This window comes from Carya illinoinensis, chromosome 4 (assembly GCF_018687715.1).
Source record: "Carya illinoinensis cultivar Pawnee chromosome 4, C.illinoinensisPawnee_v1, whole genome shotgun sequence".
NCBI classification, from domain to species: domain Eukaryota; kingdom Viridiplantae; phylum Streptophyta; class Magnoliopsida; order Fagales; family Juglandaceae; genus Carya; species Carya illinoinensis.
This window is the reverse complement of record NC_056755.1, coordinates 22,690,772-22,713,478: the sequence shown is the minus strand read 5'-3', so window position 1 is coordinate 22,713,478 and position 22,707 is coordinate 22,690,772. Positions and strand designations below refer to the sequence as shown.

At 37.7% G+C, this 22,707-nt stretch overlaps 1 long non-coding RNA gene across 2 annotated transcripts; it reads right to left on the bottom strand.

The window, feature by feature from the left end:
* Window positions 1-13,778: 13,778 nt before the first annotated feature.
* On the bottom strand, window positions 13,779-16,292 carry LOC122306829. Of its 2 annotated transcripts, XR_006241541.1 has the most exons (6): window positions 15,890-16,292; window positions 15,688-15,776; window positions 14,995-15,071; window positions 14,271-14,348; window positions 14,116-14,181; window positions 13,779-14,025 (listed from the first exon to the last, which is right to left on the bottom strand). It is a non-coding gene; the product is annotated as an uncharacterized LOC122306829 (long non-coding RNA). The 2 variants fall into 2 exon arrangements; XR_006241540.1 differs by having other exon boundaries at window positions 15,688-16,292.
* Window positions 16,293-22,707: the final 6,415 nt, after the last annotated feature.

Sequence of the window (22,707 nt, the reverse complement as noted above, 5' to 3'; positions counted from 1 at the left end):
CGTTCAATTCTTCATCAAAATATTGAACCCTATAGCTTGGCATTCCCATCTCCACTGGGATCACTACTTCACTTTTGTAAATTATAGAGAAAGGAGTTTCCCCCATTAGGGTTTTGATAGTGGTTTAGTATGACCAGAAAACCCCTGGGGAGCTCTTCCACCCATGCCCTTTTTTTGGCCGCTAGTCTTTTCTTCAAGATCCCTACTAGAGTTGTATTGGTTGCTTTGATTTGTAGTTTGGCTAGGAGGTGCCTCGGCGAGGGGTACCTAGCCTGCATTTCAAGCTCGATGCACCAATATCGATAGTGGACAAAGTCAAACTGTTGCTCGTTGTCCTTAATGATGACTTGAGGTATGCCGAACCTAAATACAATAGCCTTCCACAGAAATCTATTGATGCTGGTGGCAATTATTGTTATGAAGGTACTTTATGAAATAGTCCACTACAACTATGATAAATTAATCACCTCCTTTCCTTGGGGGCATAGGTCCCATGATATCTAGCCCTCATTATGTGAAGGGCCATAGGGACATAATCAAGGTTAGCTCCCCAGGTGGGCAATGCAAAATTGGCTCATGCATTTGACATCTCGCTCATTTTTTAACGAATCATTTCCCATCTTGAGGGCTCGAGGCCAATAATAACCTGCTCTCATGACCTTTCCTGCTAGTGTTCTTCATCCCAAGTGATTCTCACACACTCCATGTATTTTAGCCATCACATACTGAGCTTCTTTTAGTGAGATGCACCTTAGGAAGGGAGAGGAGAAACCTTGGTTGTACAATGTTCCATCCAAGAGGATGAACTGGCAACTTGGTTATCTCACATGCCTATTTGGGTACTCTCACCCCTACTTCTAAGACTTCGAGCCTAATAGTAGGAGTCTTCAATGTTTTAGTGGCCATTGCCCATGGTTACACTATATAGTCTATGCTTGATGCAGTTATGTTAATCTATGTGCCTTCCAGTTGTTGTTTTGGGGAATTTGTTCGATGATGAAATTTTGGAAAAATTTGCTCTCTTCCCATACTTATCGTAAGAAGAGTTGGAATCTTTTGCTCTTTGCCGCATACTCCTTGACTTGGTTCACCATTACTTGGGAGCTTGCCTTTACTTTTACTTCTATTGCACCTAATGCCTTTACTATGGCGAATCTTGCCAGTAAGACTTCATATTCCACTTCATTGTTAGTGGTTTTGAACTCAGTCCTTATTGAGTAATAGGTTTCTTTGCTAGAGTTTGATATTATGTGCACACCTACCCTCTGCTTGATCGACAAGATGAGCCGTCGATGCAGACTTGTTAGTGACTCTTGGCAGGTAGGGCGGGCACATCTTTGGGGGTATTAGTCAACTTGGCAACAAAATCCTCCAAGGCTTGCCCTTTGATGGTGATCTAGGGATATAGTCAATATCAAACTCGTTGAGCTTGATTGACTAGTTTACCAAACGCCTATATGTATTTGGTCGTTGTAGTACTTTCTTGAGAGGGGCTTTTGACAGGACCCTTACAGGGTGTGCCTGGAAATAGGGACTCAATTGGCAAGTGCGTACTATCAATGCAAATGCTAGTAGATCCATCGGTGGGTACTTAGTTTCGGCCCCTTTTAAAGCACGATTGGTATAATAGACTGGTCTTTGTGCCCTATCTTCTTCTCGTACCAATGCTGCCAGCATAGCTTTCATCATCATGGACAAATACATGTTTAGAGTTTCTCTCGGTATTGATTACGCCCAAGCAATTACGCGGTCGTATAGTATAGTTTAGGCTGTAGATCCACAGGAAGTCGGAAGAAACACTACAAGATGTAAGGTTAAGGGAAAAGATTAAATGACAATACGACAAGAATATGAAAATTCTACCTAAAGCATGTAATTACAATGAGATTAGGGCACGGATAGAAAGGCAAATAAAGCTTCGAGCTTCAATCAACTAAATTTAATAATCTGACTTTTTCAATCCAACTATATACACAATTAGAAATTATAGCACCAAATTCCTAATTGGAAAATATGATGTTTTGTTCATATATTTTCTCAAATTTAATTCTAGAATTTTTTTCCCTCTTTACAAACCACAGTTTTCATATATAAAATTAAATATTAGATCTAGAGAAGACATTATGTTCACAAATAATAGTGCAGCAAAAGATCACATTAATTACATGAAAAAACTGTTTAAGTCACAATCATACATTCATAATCCTATAGCTTATGAAAAACCATAGCAATGTTTAATATAATTATCTCAAACTTATAAAAATCCAAAACAAATTGAGGAATTCAATCTTAGAATCCTAAACAATAAAACTTAATTGATGAATTGAAATAAAATCAAAATATTTTCACCAATCAATCTCTACCCTAAGCTTTACCCAATATTTAGTTCTTCAAAAAGTAAGAAACATGGTATTCTTTTCACTATTTAGATCCCTTTTAGTCGTCCAAGCCCCACCTAATAACCCCACAAAAGACAAAAACTGCTTCTTCACCTCTTGTGTCCAAATCCAAAAAGCCCAGCATTTTAAAAGTGAGTTCTTATATAGGGCATCCTACACCGTACATGTTACGTGGCATTTCTTTCCTATGACGCCCCCAAATCCCACGTACGGACATATGGAAATCGAGACGTCGGGATGATGACAACATGGGTCACCACCCTATCGCCAAGTGCCAAGTGTGTGTATATGCAACAAGTGTGCAATTAAAAAACACGCAGCGGATAACAAAAGTCTCATAACTAAGTACCAAAATTTTTCTTTGTTTAATACAAACCCGTTCAAAACATACATAATAAAATATTACAAACCACAAATATCGTTTCAAACCAAACTATAAAGCATAAACTCCAAATCAATACTCCGGTGGAGCCGCCTCCTCAGGCTTAGCCTCCTCCTCCTCCTCGACCTCTGCATCAAAATCTACGGTACCAAAATGGTACCGCAGATAAGTAAAGATCCAAACGCCACAAGATAAAAACATATTAAATTCAACAATATGCATAAAAGAATGACAAATGCACATATTCTATAAAATCACATTTTTTCCACGCACGCCAAAAAGTCTCATGCCCCAAAAATAATATATTTTCCAACTCACGCCAAAAGTCTCATTTGGCCCAAATCCAACTCAATTCATTAACCAATTAATCCGAATGCACCATGACCTCCCCTAGGGGTCATCCGCACCCCCTGGCTCCTATCGTCACACCATGAGTAACGACCATGAACACGACTTCATAATGAGCGATACCCAGTTTTGCGCCCCGCGCGTACATAGCCAAGCATCCTTTAGCTCTCGCTAGCAAAGGGCCACAGAGTCGGTATAAGAGCGTTACCATCCCGCCTGCTCCCGTTGTCGCCCAACGACAACCTAGGGACGTCACTCAGTATATTACGCTCCCGAGTGACCAAATGAGCTCCACCGAGATAATATCTCATCTCGGCTTGGGGTCGTGATACACACGCACCCGAAAATCCGTTTACACAAATAAAACTGATTTTTCTCAATTTAATAAAATGCACATGAATACACCATGCAATGCACACCTCAAGGCACAACTTATCAACAAATCACAACGTAAACAAACAACTCCGTCCTCAATCCATCCAACCTCCGATTCCTCGAACTCAGTCCGGAATAACCAACTAGTCAATGGATTTATTGTAAAAGTAATAATATATTTAAATCTAAAATAGAATTTAAAAAATACTTACAGCACTATAAGGTATTTTTTGAAGGATCACGATATTGCAAACGGTGGAGAAAAAGCAACGTAATAGTGTAAAATACATTGTGGCCGTGGGTTGTAAAATACCCACTTTCGAATGGGGACAAACTAAGAGTTGAAATTGATAGAGAATGACCAAGAGATGTTTATGAAACTAATAAAAGTGAGTTTTGGTCGTGGGTAGCGGTGGAAATGGCGGTGGAAGCGAAAAAAGGGCAAATCGGAGTTGAGCTCGTGGGAGATGCTCTGGCAACAGATCGGGGCCGGAAATAGGTGGGTTAGGATGGCAAGAGGTAGGTGATGAAGTGGTGAAAAGATGGTGGCCGGAGGTGGAGCGACAGTGCCGGAAATGCACAAAAACCGTGCGGCTTAGATAGGCTCTCGGCGGCAAACGGTGGCTCGGATGGAGGTGAAACTTGGTGGGGTGGTTCACCAGCTGAAGGGAAAATTTTCTGGGTGGGTGCTGCTGGCCACTTCGCCACCGAGTAGTGGTTCTGGGCGACACAAGCAACCGGCGATAGAGAGAGGGAGAGAACGCTGCGTGCGCGAGAGAAGAGGAAAAAGAAGAAGAAAGAAAGAAGAAAGAAAGAAAAGAAAAAGAAAGAAAAAAAAGAAAAGGGAAAAGAAAAAGAGAAAAGAAAAGATGGAGAAAAGAAATGAGGTCCAATCCTCACATCCGGAGTCCAAAAACTGATCCGACGAAAACAATTTTAAAAAACTAAAAACAACTAAAATAAATTAAACACCACATCAAACTAAAATAAAACCAATTAAAATAAAAGAATTAATATATTAATTAAATTAAAAAATTCCTTACTGAAAATACATGTAAAAAGGGGTACCACATTTCCTCTCTCTTTCTTCTTCTTCTTCTTCTTCTTCTTCTTCTTCTTCTTCTTCTTCTTTTTTTTTTTAATACTAAAATGCTAAAACACACATTTTTGAACTCTTTTTCCCCCTTCCCCCACGTTCTCTCCTTCACCCGACTTTGCCCCCTCCTTCCACATTCTCTCCTCCATCAATCTCACCCTAGTCTTCTACGTCTACTATCGTTTGGGCTCGTCAAGGAAAACGACTGACCGAAAGTAAGATTGATCCAGTAGTTTGTTTTCTTCATCTTCTCTCCCTCTGCCTCCGATGAAAGCTACCATTTCTCTCCATTTTATTTCTCCAGTAAATATCTCTTAAATTCTAACGAATTTTTCTCATACCCATTCTATATATGTGTTTCTGTTGTGTGTTTGTGTTTATGTAGTTCTTGAATGTATTTTTGCTTGCTGATTTTTTTGTTTTTTGGATCTATGGTTGGTTGTGGTTGGTTGCTGATTTTGGGCATTTTTCTATTCCTACACCTAACGTGAGACAAAATAAAGACTTTGTATCAAGAAAATGAGTTTGAAATGTAAATACTTGGAAAAACAATATCACTACAGAACTTGCTAGCAAAAGGAAAATAAGTTTGAAATGTAAATAACTAGTTGTTCCTTACCAGCAAAATCATTGTCAGGAGTGAAAAAGAGCATGTGGTGGCACTCCATCCTGCCAAAGGAAATATAACATTTTCATTTGCAAGATAGATTGATATAAATGAACATATGTAATTGAAGAAAATGATGATCTGTGATAGCTCACAAATTCACATGTTTGACACTTGTGTGATTTGATAAGCTTATGATTTCAAGCCCTGTTCAATAGAAAAACATTGATATTTTAATAGTAGTATATTGTACAATCTAACCAAATCAACAACCATGCTTGATATTTCAGAAAGCAAACTTTCAAGCAATGATTAATTCCTGAAAGAACATATCATAGCAGACCATTATAAAGTTGAAAATGTTTATAAAGTATACACAATGCAGTTGTAGCCCAGACATAAGATATATTAGCATTAACTAATACAGATTCTGTCATAATTCATATGGTTTACGTTGATTTTATTTCTCTGACAAAGATGATCAAGGTGAAAATCATTGCAAAAAACTCTATATCCCCCTATATATCTCACCCATATACCTTACAAATAACTGACATTAAAATTTGTTCGCATCTAATTTTATTTGGAGCAAATCCTTGGTAAAATTTTAATGTTCCCACCAATACTAATGATTAAAACCTTGCACGGGCTATCAGCTACAAGTAACCCCAATGAACTTGCTGCTAACTAGGAGATGTTTTCAAAGTTCCTGGATCTAGATGTTTTCAAAGGCTTGGAGTCCCAAAATTGGGTCTAAGATAGGTGGTCAACATGTGTTATCAGGTGCATGTAATCCAAGATTCAAGAATTTCATTTATTAAAAGAGAGAAAGAGAAAGAGAGAGATCCACAGGGGCAGAAATACCATTGATGGAAGATACATGAGGAATGAGTGGTTATTCATGGATGATTATCTTCTACTTTTAGGGGTTTGCAAAAAAAAAAAAAAAGCTTTTACTTTTGGTCAAGGGTTGTTGTGCTTACTCATTCTTCTCTTGGAGATTTCTTTTAAAAATTGGCATGGGAAAAAGATCTTTTAACGAATTCCTTTGTATATAGAGAATATTTGTGGTGCTTGTGCTCTAGTTTCAAATATATATATACACAAACACACACACACCACACAGTTGAATAGAGTTTCCCCACTACTGCAGCATGAATTAATATATTGCATAATGGCTAGGAGAATGCATGCTTGGGGCATTCTCCAGATACGATTCTGATTATTATTATACATAGATCTATCTAGTTACTTTTACAATAATTGGTTGGCTTTGCAGACATGCAAATTTGGTAAATCTTCTCGAGTCTTCCTCTCCAAACTTTCTACTTTAGATCAAATAAAGGACTTTTTTTTTTTTTTTTTTTTTTTTTTTTTTTTTATATTTATCGAAATGGGTTCTTCACTTGTGTTAATCCACTATGCATTTGCCTAACAGTCCAACATGAGCATTAGTTCAAACCTTGCCTTTGGTTTTTTTTTTGAAAAGATAAGTTACTTTCATTACTTTAAGAAGCCCTTACAACATATCTAAGATTACAACATGTTGAACACAAAAAGGAATTTCTTCAAAAACATACACATCCTCACTAAGAGATAAAGCATTTTGTGCTAATTCATGGGCTGCTTTGTTGCCTCCCCTCTTTGTATGAATTGCCTGCCATTTTGCAAAGTTGTTCAACAGCACCTTTGCTTCCTCAATTATAAGGCCTCCATAACTCCAATCTTTCTGTGGTTCATTTAGTGACTTCACAACCCGCAAGGCATCACCCTCAAGTATAAAATGGTTCACCCCAACTTCTTTGCAAAAACTTACACACATCATCATTGCATATGCTTCACCACTGAAAGCCTCCAATTTCAATTGTCTCTGAGCTTGTATGGTAGCCAGCACCTGACCATCACTGTTTCTGATTATGCCCCCTATGCCAACCTGGCCCTTAGCCTCGCTTATAGCTGCATCCCAGTTCATCTTATACCAACCTATTGGGGGTCTAAGCCATTTAGTAGTAATCTGGTCCTTGGTTCTCTGCAAACCACCTTCGTGTTGTCTCTGAACATGTTGGAACAACTCAAGCTCTCTCTTGGCTTTGTTGATTATTTGATTCAGGTCCATGAAGCCTTTGCCAAAGATGAAATCATTTCTTCTGGTCCAGATTAATCATGCAATCATTGCCAGTTCCCCGAGGCTGCTATCCTGCAGATTCTTACTCAAGTGTTTCCAAACCTCTTTGAAGGATGAGCAAAGGGTACTCATTTTCTGGATTTGTCGACTGCCTTGGTTCCATATATCTTTAGCAAACCCACAGCTCCATAGAACATGTTCTGAAGTTTCAGGTTCCATTAGACAGATAGGACACCTGCTGTTTTCAACTACCTTCCTTTTCATCAGGTTTACCATTGTTGGCAAGGCTTCATTACAAGCTCTCCACATGAAGTTTCTAATTGCATTAGGTACTGGAAGTTTCCATATTCCTTTCCAAAAACCATCTTCCAGCTTGTCATTGGACGTTTCTCTTGTGGATCTTGTTAGCATAGCCCTATGTAAGAAATATGCACTTCTAACAGAGAAAAGACTGTTTTTGGTGTAGTGCCAGACTAGCTGATCTTCTCTACCCCCTATGCTTAATGGAATCAATTTGATTATGTCAACTTCCTGGGCTGAAAAAAGCCTAGCCAGAAGTGGTTCATTCCAACTTCTCAAATCTTCATCAATTAATTCTGACACCATCATCTGTTGCATGTTCCCCTCTGGTAGATTGGATTCTGAATGTGTGGGCCTTAGAGATCCACTTGTCCTCCTAGATTTTAACTTGTCTACCATTTCCAATTCTCCAAACTAGTCCTTCTTTCAATACCTCAATCCCACTCATGATACTCCTCCAAACATAGGATGGCCTATAACCCAATTTAGCTTCTAAGAACTCCCCACTAGGAAAGTTTTTCTGTTTTAGGATTTGAGCAGGCAGGGAATGGGGTGACTGAAGTATCCACCACCCTTGTTTGGCCAGCATGGCTACATTAAAACTTTTGAAGTCTCTCAAACCCAAGCCCCCTTTAGTTTTACCTTGGCCTAGCTTGTCCCATTTCATCCACTGCATTTTGGTGTGATCCTCATTAAAGCCCCACCAGAATTTCTTCATGAGCTTGTTAAGTTTATTTGAAATGGACATAGGAAGGAGGAATATGCCCATTGAGTAGGTTGGAATAGCTTGGAGCACAACCTTAAGGAGGACTTCTTTTCCTATAGCCGAAAGGCACTTGGTCTTCCAATTTATGATCCTGGACCAAATTCTGTCTAGTAAGGAGTGGAAAGCAGCAACTTTTGATCTATCAAGTAGGGTTGGTAGACCTAAATACTTTTCAAAAGAGCCTGAGGACTTAATCCCAGAAATCTGCAGGATGTTCCTTTGAATGTCCTTGGGTGTGTTCCTACTGAAAAAGATTGAGGTTTTATCTTTGTTAAGCATCTGTCCTGAGGCAATTTCGTATGTTTCTAGAATGTGAAGCACTCTACACCACTCTAGTGAGTTTGCCTTGCAGAAAAGGAGACTACATCTGCAAAGCACAGATGATTCACCTGGATTTGACCATATCCAATAGGGATACTAGTTAGAATCCCCTTGATTTCAGCTTGATTCAATAGATTAGAGAGAGCCTCAACACACAGGATGAATAGATAAGGGGATAGGGGGTCCCCTTGTCTGATACCTCTTGTGGGAGTGAAGGAGGGGCCTGCCTCTCTATTAATTAAAATAGAGTAGGTGACTGAAGTAATACAATTCATGATAAGAGAGATCCATTGAGGTGCAAATCCCAACTTTTCCATCACTGCCTTTAGGAAACTCCACTCCACTCTATCATAAGTTTTACTCATGTCAAGCTTTAGGGCCATGAATCCAACTTTGCCTTTGATCTTAGAGTTCATTGTATGGAGGGTCTCGTATGCTGCAACTACATTATCTGTTATGAGTGTTCCTGGAACAAAAACACTTTGGTTCATAGAGATGATGTCAGGCAGAATTAATTTCAACCTATTTGCCAGAAATTTAGCTACAATTTTATAGCTAACATTACACAAGCTGATTGGCCAAAAATAAGAAACTCTTTTGGGGTCCTTAACCTTAGGAATCAGTGTGATAAAAGTGTCATTAACCCCTTTTAATGAGCCTCCTTGGTTTAGGATTTTAAGGGCAAAGTTACTAGTCTCCTTTCCAATGTTTTCCCATTGATTTTGGTATAAGTGAGCTGGAAAACCATCAGGTTCTGGAGATCCAAGGGGATTCATTTGTAAGACAGCATCATGGACCTCATTCTCAGTAAATTTGAGCAATAGTTTATTGTTCATAGCATTGGTGACTTTTTTGTCCATGCCTTGGAGGGATGTAGTGAATTCAGAAGGATAGGAGGTAGAAAAAAGCTGTGTATAGAAATCAGAGAAGATACCAGCTATTTGGTCTAGTTTGTTGTGGATTTCTCCTTGCTGGTCCAAAATCTACCTGATTTCATTAGTTTTCCTTCTCTGGTTGGCATGCATGTGGTAAAACCGTGTATTCATGTCCCCATTCTTCAACCAATGTTGTTTTGCCTACTGCCTCCACTTTAGCTCTTCTTCTTCCAGTTGATGTTCCACTTCCCTCTATAGTGCTTTAATTTCATGGACCCCGTCACCAGTTTCTTCTTCTTGGAAGCTGCAATTCTGTTCATTTTTTGTCTGATGGTAGCATTTGCCTCTCTCTTTCTACTTGAGGTCCACTGTTTTAGAGCCTGTGCACAATTGGTCAGCTTGGATCTCAACATTGAGCTTGCATGTTCCCACTACTGCTCTGGACCAAGCCTTTTTAATAACCTCATGGCATTCTTTTGAAAGGGTCCAGGTTGCTTCATAATGAAAATTGGCCTGTCTGTGCCTCCTTGCTGGTATAGGTCCTTCCCATTAGAGATTAAGTGGAGCATGATCGGACTTCATTGCTGTTAAAACCTGGCATATGGCATTTGGGAACCTTGTTTTCCAATCTACATTTGCTAGAGCTCTATCTAGCTTTTCATTGATGAACCCTCTACCACTTCCGTTATTGGACCATGTAAATCTGTTGCCTTTGGTGGGGATTGAATCTAGTAAGCAGAACTCAATAGCTTCACGAAAATCCCCCATCTGTTTATAGGGTCTAGGTACTTCCCCTACTTTTTCTTTTTGGCATAATATTTCATTAAAGTCACCTATGCAAAGCCATGGAGTTCCACGAGAAGGCTTTAAAGCTCCAAGTAAATTCCAACTAATTTTCCTTTGGGATGTAATAGGATGGCCATAAAAACCAGTGAGCATCCAAGGAGCATTGTGTCTTTTATCAATTATCATCATGCTAATGTGTCATCTAGTGAAGTTTATCAATTGGACCTCAACATTGTTTTTCCACATCATGGCTAGCCCTCCACTACTCCCCACACTATCAACTACTAGGCAGCTATCAAACTTAATCAGCTATTTAACAGCTTCAACTTTGGTCTTAGAGCACTTGGTTTCTATTAAAAAAACCAAACTTGGGAGCTTATCCTTAATCATCATATTAAGGATTCTAACTGCCCGAGCGTTCCCAAGCTCCCGGCAGTTTCAACTTAGAAGATTCATGAGGATGGGCAGGGCTGAATTTCAACCTCTGCCATGTCAATAGAGTTTTCATCTTCTAATGCTAGTGAGAGTTTACCTCTTTTCTTGGTCAATGGCTTGTTCACTGCCTTCCTTTTCCCTTTTCTTCCAGCTACTTGGTCAGTTACACCATTGTTCTGTCCTGCTGCATTTTCCTAGTTTAGCTGATTAGGTACTGCAGGTGAAGAGGGTTGTCGTGCTCTTCTCTTCCAGGTTCTACTTTGGCTAGCCAAAGGTATGTTCAAATTCACCTCCTGTAGCACGTGTATTTTCTCACTAGCCTCCTTTGTTGACTTTCTTCCCAGGTCCTTGAGTGTCCCTACATCAGGAGTAGGGGTCTAGTTTTCCTTTTGTCTTGCAGTTGTACTTGACTTCCCACTTGGTTGTGTTGGTCTTGTATAGTTACACGTACCTTTTAGTATAGCTTCTTCTGTCTTGTCCTTTGATAGAGCCTCAGAGTAGGTCATGGCCAACCCTGCTTGAGTACCTGTGTGTCCCTCCACACCCCGAGATGGTAGCCTGTCAAACTGAAAACCCTGAGAGTCCACCACCACTTTAGGAGTGGTTGATATTTGCTTAGCCTGTTCCCTCGGTTTTGCCACATCATCATCTTCTTCCTTGTGGCCTGAAGAGTGTGTCTGCTGGTTTGTTGGCCTGCCCTTGCTATTCTTCCATTCTTTTGCTGGATCCTTCTGGAATGACGCTCGTAGCCATGCACCATATTGGGTTCTAGTATTTCCATGAAGGGACCTATTTACAGCAGGCTCCTTACATCCAGTTGATCCATGCTTTATTATACCACAGTTAAAGTAGAAGGAGGGGAGACGTTCATATTGGAACGAGACCCATACTTGCTTTCCATTAATAGAGCACAGCACCCCTCTCATAATAGGTTGGGTGATATTAATAGAGATCCTTACCCGAAGGTAGGGTCCCCACCCAAGACCTTCCTCATCCACATCAACCTCCATCACATCCCCCACTTTGGAGCCAATCTATTGACCAAATTCTCTAGTCATCCCTCCCAAGGGGAGGTTATGCAATTGCACCCAGATAACTTCCTTCTCAAAATGTACCCCTTTCGTTGTTACCATTCCATCATACTCCTTGATATAGACCAGACTACGGTCAAAAGTCCAAGGTCTACCCTTCTTGACCTTCTCCAAATCTTGATCCTCATGAAATTCAAACAGGAACATATTATCTCCCATTACTCTGAAGTGTACCTCCCCTTTTGGCCTCCATAATCTCAGCATGGTTGTTTTGAAAGCTTCTTGGTTTACCATTTTGTCCATTACTAGTAGCCCCAGTAAGCACCTCCTACCCCTCTGGGAAGCCACACCATCCATGCTAAGTTCCACTTGAACCTCCTGCTGTTCCACTTCCGTCAACTTGAGTTTATGCCATTGCTCGAGAATGGCTTCTGTCATCTCACCCTTCTGCTCTTCCTTCCTCCTCCTCTGTTTCCACTATTTTCCTCACAGACAACCTTGCCTATAGCAAGACAGCACCTTCTCAGCGAGAGCTAGAAGGACCGAAATGTACACACCAAACCTTGCCTTTGCTAAAAAAATAAAGAAAGAGATCATGAAATGCCCATGATTATAAACAGAGCAGTAGCTATAGCTAAAAGGCTCGTGAGGAGAGAGCTAACATGATGATCTCAACTCTCAAGAAAGGAAATATATTAAGCAAGTATCTATGACTTTTGACCACTGTTGATGCTATAATACTGGACTCACTACTCCACATTTTTTATGGGGAAGTAGTACATTCTATGCAAACACATTACACGTCTTTTTTTACGGGGTTATTGCTAAAATAGCTTCTTCTTTTTCTTTTTAGATGAGTGGTGTTGCTAAAATGGTTCTTGGCATCATTCTAGGTATCGATAAACAATCCTACTGGTATGGAAACAAGTTCTCTCTCTCATTCAAAATCTTGTGCAGCTTACCTCATACGGGAGTGCCCAGTGTGCATAGCCACAACAGTACACTGCCTTTTATTTTAGGTAAGAAATCCTCTTGGCCTTATTTTGTAACTATATATCTCACGTTCTTCTTACAATTAAAAGATCTTGAATTTGTGTATGTGTCATTGTTAGTTGTAACATCCTGATGGTTGAAGAGGAAGACGAATGGCCACTCAAGCCTTCTACATTGATTTCACCGACTCAAGTATGATTGTTTAATTGTTTCTACCTTCATTTTCGAAGGTTATTAAGCACATGGTATTAAATATTATTCATGTTGTTTTAGGTGTGTGACCAAATTGATGCGATGTAAGAAAGGTGATTATATTAGACAATGTATAAAAATCTTAATTATTTGTATGCTGGTCAACTATTAGTGTGCAATGTTATTGACTGGACTATGCCCATGTTTCTTGGCAGCATTGTGTGACTAGACAGGCGACAACTGATTTTTTGATAGTATCGTGTGATTGGACTTGTAGAAAATTTTTTGTGGATATAAATATTGCCAACTTGTGTAGATAAACCTGGCTAGATTGTTTATAATGTTTTTATGAATGAGGATTATATCTACGCCAAGTCTTTTCCTTAGATAATTTATCTCCTTGTAATGTAAATTTGCTTTCAATGGATCCTTTTATGACTGGAGTCCAAACATTTGTTTTTTAAAGTTTAGTGAGGCGAAAAAGTAATCATATTGAAGCCTAGTTTGACATTATGTTCATAGTGGATTCCACTTAAGCTAATTCTTCCACCAAATCATGACAATTCACAAAGCTCCCCCACCCCCACCCCCACACCAACATCACCTACGAAAGGATGATCTTGCTTTAAAAAGTTATAGAACTTGCAGGTGTACTACCGATACTAAGATCTAACCATCAAGATACAAAAATAAGTGAGGTGATACACCGATACCATAACTTTTTTATAGAATCAAAGCAGAAACATTAAAAAGAAGCACATTTTATTGAATAATTTTTTCTTATATTATAAAATTATACACCATGAGTAGACATTCATCCCGTTAAAGATGACTACAATGCCGACATCTACCACAGAATTGTTACAAATTACAAATGTAACTCCTCGATGGGGGCTGAAAGCTATCCTTGTTAATAAGTGAAGAGAATTTTGAGTTTGCCTTCAGGATAACTTCAACCACAGCTTCCTTCAACCTTAACAACTCCATCGCATAACTATGAGGTAAAGCATCAAAGGAATGTCAGAAACAAGGAATATCTAGCTTGCTAAATCTCAGAGTGGGAAGTAGCAAAGATCAAACTCACGGCTTGGCAATCTCAGTAATATCAAATCGAGGGTCAAGGTCCTTTCCAAATCAATGCCATCCAAAACTGTAGAGATGATAATATTTTACTGGTCTAAGGTTCATGTAGCAAGCACAATTCACAACAATCAAGCCGACAATCTCTTATCATATTACCTGAAAATGCTCTAACAAATGTGAATGTGGCGGGAAATTGAAAGGGCTGATCTGCTGCAATAGCTAATAGACCTTCCCCTGTTAGGAGAATGCAATAGTTAGAATCTCATGTTCATGGGGATATTGTGAAAACCCTAGCACTTGCTTTTGTTATCCGAAGTAGAACATTCACACGACTAACTGATCTGACGGTAGAAAGTTCAAACATAAGATAGAGCTATCTGTTTCCTTTATTATATTTGTACATGTGCAGATATGCACACAACATGTTACTGTACATGCATGGATACATTATATAATCTTCAGTTAGCCATGAACATTTTAAATAACTTCTAAAATCTTGAGCTTTAATGGGGCAGCATACAGTTGCACATGCATGCATCAAACAAGTAGAGGGTTTTCTTATTCCAACCCCAGAGTATGCCTTAACTTCCTATGTCTCAAGTTCAACAAGACAAAACTAATTGCCATCCCTGAGAATATACCCTAGATCATAAGACCAAATTATTATTTATGTTTCTACAAAAACAATATCCCAAAATGCATTGTATTGATTATGCCCATGCCACATGCACTTAACTCTCAAAATCTATTCTCATATAGTTGCGACATTCGAAACTAATCAAGCATGATAAAACCTAGCACAGACATAAGATCTAGACACCAGGTGAATTATCAATTGTAGCCAGCCTTTGTTTCTTTTTCAGTACTCTTTCGTCCTTACTCAATGGCTTTTTAAACCCCGGCTCCTTTGTCGTTAGCTTTCTTTCCTTTCTTTCTGCAGCAAGCCGCTCTTCAAAACTGCAAAACAGACAGGTTATTTTTTAGAGTCAGAAAAACTCAACCAGGAAAAAAATGTCTTCAGAAAATTTAGTAGGACATTTTTGTTTATTGACATTAGAAAATTTGGCAGGACATTTTTTGTTAATTGATATTACCCAAGAGCTCCATCTTTTGTTTTTTCATAGGTAAACAGGACTGCTCTAAAAAAGAAGGAATAAAAAGCTCCATATTTTATTTAAGACTCAAAAAGAAAAAAACATTAACATTCCCAATCAATACACACAAGGCCTGGTTGTACTCAACCCCACCCTATATATTATTAAATTCAAGCATCATTCTTGGTTTACAGAAGGATATGACAACAACTAATATCTTCTTTTCTATTGAATTTCTAAATGACTTGTGTCAGATCTATAGTGCAATAAATTAAGCCCACTGGAAGCATTGTTAATATTCTTTGGGTAATACACTTGACCTGACATGGAGGCATTTCCCCAAAGTGAGCTCTCGAGGCATCACTGAACTTAAGCTTATTTCTGTTTTCAAAAATAGTTAATGGAATAAACTACTAAAGAAAGTAAAAGCATCAACATATTAGAAAATTTGAAAGAGAAAACAAGAAAAAATGGAGCACCTGTTAAGGAAGAACTGTGTTGTTCATCTGGCAGCAGTCATATCTCCAGTAGGTACAAGAACACCCATTTGAATCCTTGCTTGAAGCACCTGCACTAGCATAAGCGTTTCCATCGGAGAGGGAGATATTTGTAGTGACTCGGGGGATATTTACCACGTCACTGTACTGGGGAATCAAAAACCAGGTTTTGGTTAAAACTTACTATGGCGTGGCCATAGATCTGGATGTAGGGACGGTCTTCTCTTTGACATCGACTAGAGTTTGCAAGGGACGACTTTGCCCTAGGATCACAGAGAGAGGCACGAAAGACAGGAGTACAGAGAGAGAGAGAGAGAGAGAGAGAGAGAGAGAGAGAGAGAGAGAGAGAGAGAGAGAGAGAGAGGAGAACAGGAGAAAGGAACACGAGGGAGAGGGGGCATGAGCAGAGGAACTGAGGAAGGCTTCCAATGAATGAAATCGGGCATGAGGAGAGGAAGGCTGTTTTAGTGGAGGAAATCGAATTACAGATCGAGACGAACTTCCAGTGGCTGCGAACCATGATGTGGCCCCTAGACTGGGTTTGCCACATCACGTGTGCGGTGTAGAAAGCTTAAGTCGGCTAATGAATAGAGTTTCTCATTTAGCATAGGTATATATCTTTCGTCAGTTCCATTCAAAACCAATCTGCTGTGTTGCGTCCTTTGATCCAACTTGCGTCTCACGTGAGTGTTGCATCGTTCCACATGTGATTCACAACGGAACCAGGTTTTGTTCATTTTTATCCTATTTGAAATTTCAACCATGCAACATCTTCATATTTGAAGAGTCCTACACATTTCCCACCAATCTACCGTATATCCCCATATCTCTATTTTTGAAAATTGATTATTTTATTTTATAAAGTCTTGTCCTGTTGAAAATCTTCTTAACATTGTACTTTGGCTCTCATTTGAATGTTTGCTACGGCCTCCTCTTTTATGCATTAAGAAATTAAACATAAAAATGTGCGTAGAAATATTTCAACATAAATAGAACCTAAGTTCAAAAATAAAAATTAATTCTTATGACTTCTATTCATATTTTAGCATTTTAGTCTAATAACAGGGTATTTAAAGTGCACTTTCGTACACTCATAACACCCCCTAACTTACTTATTGCTAGTCCCTAGAAATCTCTATACAAAAGAGATGAAAGAGGGTAAAGAAACTCACTAGAAGGAACCATTAATTCACACTTTCCAGATTCACATATCAAAATAATCTAAAAAATCCAATAACTCATTAAAATCAACCCACCTATAGCAATTCACAAAGTGTGTTATCCAAGCCATACCGTCTTACTGCTAGCCTTGACACATGTAACATTAAGAACGTCTCAAGCAAAAGGTTCAACTCTATAACTTACGGGTATAATAGTATTTTGTGTAAGGGCTCTCTCTATGGAGTTGACAAGTGGTGTATACATATTCACATAGAGATTTAGGTAATTGTGTAACACCCCTTTCCCATAGGCTAGGAGTGTTACGTAAATTCCATGAAATATTGTCCAACAAGAGATTTCATATTTGAAATAAAAATAAATAAATAAACATTTACTTCATAAAATATGTTTAAATAAAAAATCATGTTTCCAATGATAATAAATGAAATAACTAAATAAAATTGAAGTCATTAAACTATTTATTCTAGAATGTCTGAGATTTAATTGGTTGTTTCATCTAATCCTGACCCGACTGCTCATTGTCATAATCCTCACCTGGGTGGTTAAAAACATAAAAATAAAAACTAAAATGAGTCAAAGACTCAGTAAGAAATCCATCACAACGTAAACATAATAAACATAGGATTTTTCATAAAGTGTTTCATGCTGGAAATTTAAGTTCATGCTTAATCATAGGTATGCTTATGTCATGCATGACTTATCTTAAATTACCCTATTTATGTTACTTATCATACTGGCCAACACAAATAACCTTCTGTGCGAGATTGTGCTCCAGCCCCACACTATGTGACCACAAGGGGAACCGCTAATAGTATTCTAACATATTATGGTGGACCATGCTTAGGTCCGTGGCTTGCACATCCACCTATAAAACTACATTGCTACCATGCATCTAAATGGTCATCATATAAAACTTATCTTATCTCACACTTGATCATATAAAGCTTACGTAACTTGATCATAAAAGCTTACGTGTCTTACGCATATGAGATGCATGACATAATGCATACATAATTATAATTTCTGAAACTGAACATAATGCAGAATGACATGATCGTGTGCTATGCTAAATGACATGTTTGCATAAAATGTGACATACGTGGTACGTAAAAGAGGCTATCAATAATTGGCTTTAATAATAATCTATATAAGCTAACATATGATGATCCTATTTTATGATTATATTACTTACCTCACTGCGCTGCTTCCTGAATTTCACTTTGAAACTCACCACCGAGAGGAGAGAAACAAATCAAGTTCAAACAGATTCTACCACCTATCTAATGCTGACATGGCAAGGTACGGAACTTCTCTCTTGGGATTGCGTCGCCCTAGGGTTTGCTGCATGGTGAATCTCGTGGCGCCATTGTCTTCCTCAGAGGCCCAGCCATCTACTGTGAATGGAAAGGTGACTGGAGGTGTTCAAGATCCTTCGAAGAATGTTGTTGGAGGTGGTTTACGGAGAGGCTATGCATATATTGTGGTTAATAGACCACAACCTTTACCAGTCATAGGGATTTTGGTTTGTGAACCCAGATTTGTTGAGGGGGAGATGTTCTTTACGTTCTCTCAAGTTGAAATTGCAAAATCAACAAAAACATTTTGGTTTGCGATTGTTCTAAAGTTTCAACAACACCGGCCATCTCTTGATTATATTAGAGTTTTTATCAAAAATAGATTGGGTGTAAAAGATATGCCAGTGGTTGGACAATTACGTAACCCCCATAATATGTAACAGCTTGCTAGAAATTCAATTGTAAAATTTCTATTGGCTTTAGGAACCTCGTGAAGACCCCATAAGTTTTTACGAACCTATTAATCGTATAGATTTTAGTCTAACCACATAATTAGTGTTGTTACTCACTATGGTATCAGAAGTGTGGAATGTCTAAATTAAGTTATAAAAGTTTTAATTGGACACCTTAGCATTGATTTTGGCCAAGTAATTTCATCCCCCTAGATGGCTAATTAGATGTCATCAAGAGGATATAGAAGTTCTAGAAGGAAAAAAATCAAAGAGCTACCTTACTATTCCAAGTCTATACTCTACCATTAGAAAATATCATGGGCTGATATTTGTAGATATTTTTGGGTAACAATATCTTGAGCTGATTTTTGTATATATTATTGGATAAAAATATCTTGAACTGATATTTGTGGATATTTTTGGGTAAAAATATCTTGAGCTGATTTTCGTGGATATTATTGGATAAAAATATCTTGAACTGATTTTTGTGGATATTATTGGATAAAAATATTTTGAGCTGATTTTTGTAAATATTATTGGGTAAAAATATCTTAAGCTGACGTTTATAGATATTATTGAGTAAGAAAGACCAACACTCAACCCTCACTTCAGTCTCATCCTCTTCCATATCTTGTGCATAAATATCTCCAGCTCACTCCCCACGAAATCATCTTCCTTTACACCTTTCATTGAAAGAACACCAAACACTCTCTCGGACAACTTTTAAGTGTTCTTTTGCACACCCATTTCGAAGCTTTTTTAAGTGTTTTATCATAAAGTATCCTTCATAAAAGTTGTTCCTTTCTGAGTTTAGCTTATGTGGATATCTTCTTTGTTTCATTCGAAGATCATTTTGTTAGTAAAATATTGTTTAAACTCTAGAAAGGTCATTCTAGGAGATAAACTGGAGAATATGTTATACTTTGGAGTTTTTGACCAAGCTAATGGATAGATCTTGGTCTGAAATTTTTATGGAGTATTGTTAACATGTGTATATGATTATTGGTTGAGGATTTGTTGCATGATTAAAGGTTTTGATGAAATATTTTCTTAGATCTAGAAACTTAGAAACTGGAAGATAAAAAATAGTTTTTGTTTTAAGAAAGTTTAAATTTTTGGTGGTTTAAACCTATTCCAATGGATTTGATAATTTTATTGAATGATCCTAAGCCTCTTATATACATATTAGAATATTATTTTGAAGATATTTGATGTTAGTTTCGAAAATATGAAATATTATGCAAAGAAATATTTGGATAGGCCAAAGTGTGGATGTTCTTAGCTAAATTTATATTTTGGTTAACTTTTAACCATGTGATCTTGAATTAGAAGCTTATATATGTTTTAGGATATCTTTTTAAATCATGAGATGGTTTGGTTTAAGATCACATCTTTATAAGTCATAGATCAAAAGGTTGATCAAAACAAGTTAGAAAATAAAAATCAATGGAAATAGCATATGGGAATTTCCGCCCTATGGAGTTTTAATAGTTGTGATTAATTTTAAATTTTTCTAAATTGATATTTAAGTTTAGGATAAAATTTACATGAGACATGTAAATTTTGGTGACTTTTGGAGTTAGCATGCAAAACCCTTACGTTATGGGTAAAATGGTCATTTTCTCACATGTAGAGGGCAAAATAAAAATTTGACTCTTAAGTTAGTATTTTTTTCATATTTTAAATTATTAATGATTTAGTTCTAACTTTTAGAATTACTAATTACAGTTCCTCGTGATCGCGTTTGAGTTTTTATAAGAAACGCGGAGATCGAGATAAGTTAGCTTTTAACTTACTAGCAATTTACTGTGTATGTGTGCTAAGTAAAGAAACTATAGTGTATGTATGTGTGCTATCATATATGTCATGCCATGCCAAGTTATCACATATTTGTCTATTACAAAAAATTTATTTTGTCATGAGTTTCATCTCTTACACAAGATATTCTGTCACTTATTACTATATATTGCAAGTACATCATGTTAAATATGCCATCTATTACATGTATGTCATGTCATGTTCACTGTTGTAAGTATGACATGTTAAGTATGTTTCTGTTATATGTGATATCATGTTATGAAATATTGTGTGTTACATGTTTAAGTCATGTTACGATATAACCCTATCTCAATTTGGTCATGTCTTTCAAGTTATGTTCAAGTCACGTTATGTTACGTCAGGACTGTTGTCCTTTCATATTCCAGTCTCGTTTCATCTTGAGATACATTCAGTTTTGTAGGGTCCACAACAACTGTGGCACATGAAGTATGGGGTCACAGCAATTGTGATACATACACTCACGTAGAATACATGAGGCCACAACAACTGTGGAGTATGTATTTAACTAGTTAAAGAATAAGTTTCAGATCACGTTCATGTTAAGTCAAGTTTCAGAGCAAGTTCATGTTAAGTCAAGTTTCAAATCAAGTTCATATCAAGTCAAGTTCAGTTCACATTTCAATTTAAGTTATGTCAGTTATGCTATGTTATACGTCAAGTTATGCTTTGATTACTTATGTATGGGGTCACAGTAATTGTGACGCATACACTACATGAGACACAGCAATTGTGGAGTACATGGGGCCACAGCAATTGTGATGCATACACTCACGTAGAATACATGGGGCCACAACAACTGTGGAGTATGTATTTAAGTAGTTAAAGAATAAGTTTCAGATCACGTTCATGTTAAGTCAAGTTTCAGAGCAAGTTCATGTTAAGTCAAGTTTCAGATCAAGTTCATGTCAAGTCAGGTTCAATTCACGTTTCAATTTAAGTTATGTCAGTTATGCTATGTTGTACATCAAGTTATGATTTAATTACTTATAAATTTGATTATGCATTCATGCTTTTACTGTTATGCATGCATCATTAGTATGTGTAGAGGTTTTTTGTTAACTTACTGAAATTTGTAATCAAATGTCACAGTGGTAGTCCCAACTACCATTCCCCCCGAATGGTAGATCTTGTTACAGGACCTGAAAGAGAATCAGGAGCTGACTAACTAGACACAATTGACTGAGCGACAGTGCGACGTCAATGTTAATGTAGTAGTTAACTTAAATTACTACTTGTACGATGGAGCTGCATTTCCAGTACTTTTTGGATCATAACCATTTTGGACTAGTGTTGTGATCTTAGTTTCAATGGATTTTTATGTATGAAGTATGTTTTAAGTATTTGTGATCTTTTCAATTTAGTGCAAAATATTGCTAAAGAAAAAAATTTATCCGCTGCGAATATTGCATAATGTTAGATGCATGTTAGGAACATTGCATCTTATATGTCATGAACGGGGGCAGGTAACCTTGTGTTGCATGTCTTGACATTTCAAATGTCCGTCTAATTCCAAACGGAATTTGGGGGCGTCACATAATATCCTGGTTCGGTTGATAAACAAAGATGATTTGGTGTCTGTTATGGCTAGACATAAATTCCGATGTTGATGGTGTTCCATACAAAGTTTTCCATTGGACTTCGAGTTTCAATGAAGATGATGGATCTCCTTTGGTCCCTATATGGATCACGTTACCAGGTCTTCCACCGAATTATTTTCAATCTTCCATGTTAAAAAGGTTTGGAAATGGTTTTGGACAATTTTTGAAGTGCGATAATGCAACCATGTGCATTACTAGGCCAGAAGCTGCTAGAATATGTGTGGAGATGGATGTTTCGGTGCTGTTGAAATATGATTTTTGGATTGGTCCACCTGAACTCGAAAACAGTCACTATCAGGAAGTTATCTTTGAGCATTTTTCGGAATATTGCAACTGGTGCAAAAAACAGGTCCATGGGGTAAACCAATGTAAATCCAAGGAAAAGAATATCATGAAATGGAAGAAGAAAGTGGTACAGGTTGAGGACGGCAAAGGGGCTAAGAACAAGGTGTGAAAAGTGGTGGGTGAGAAAGAAGTAGATTAGATGTTTTAGAAGGACATAAAGGGAGAGAAGACCACATCGAAAGCAAGGAGGGAGGAGATTTTGGAACTTATTCAGCACAAAAAAAGTTCTAGAGATCTAGATAAGATGGAGGTATTGTTTTTTGATCTAATGGTGTTTTACTTTCACCAAAT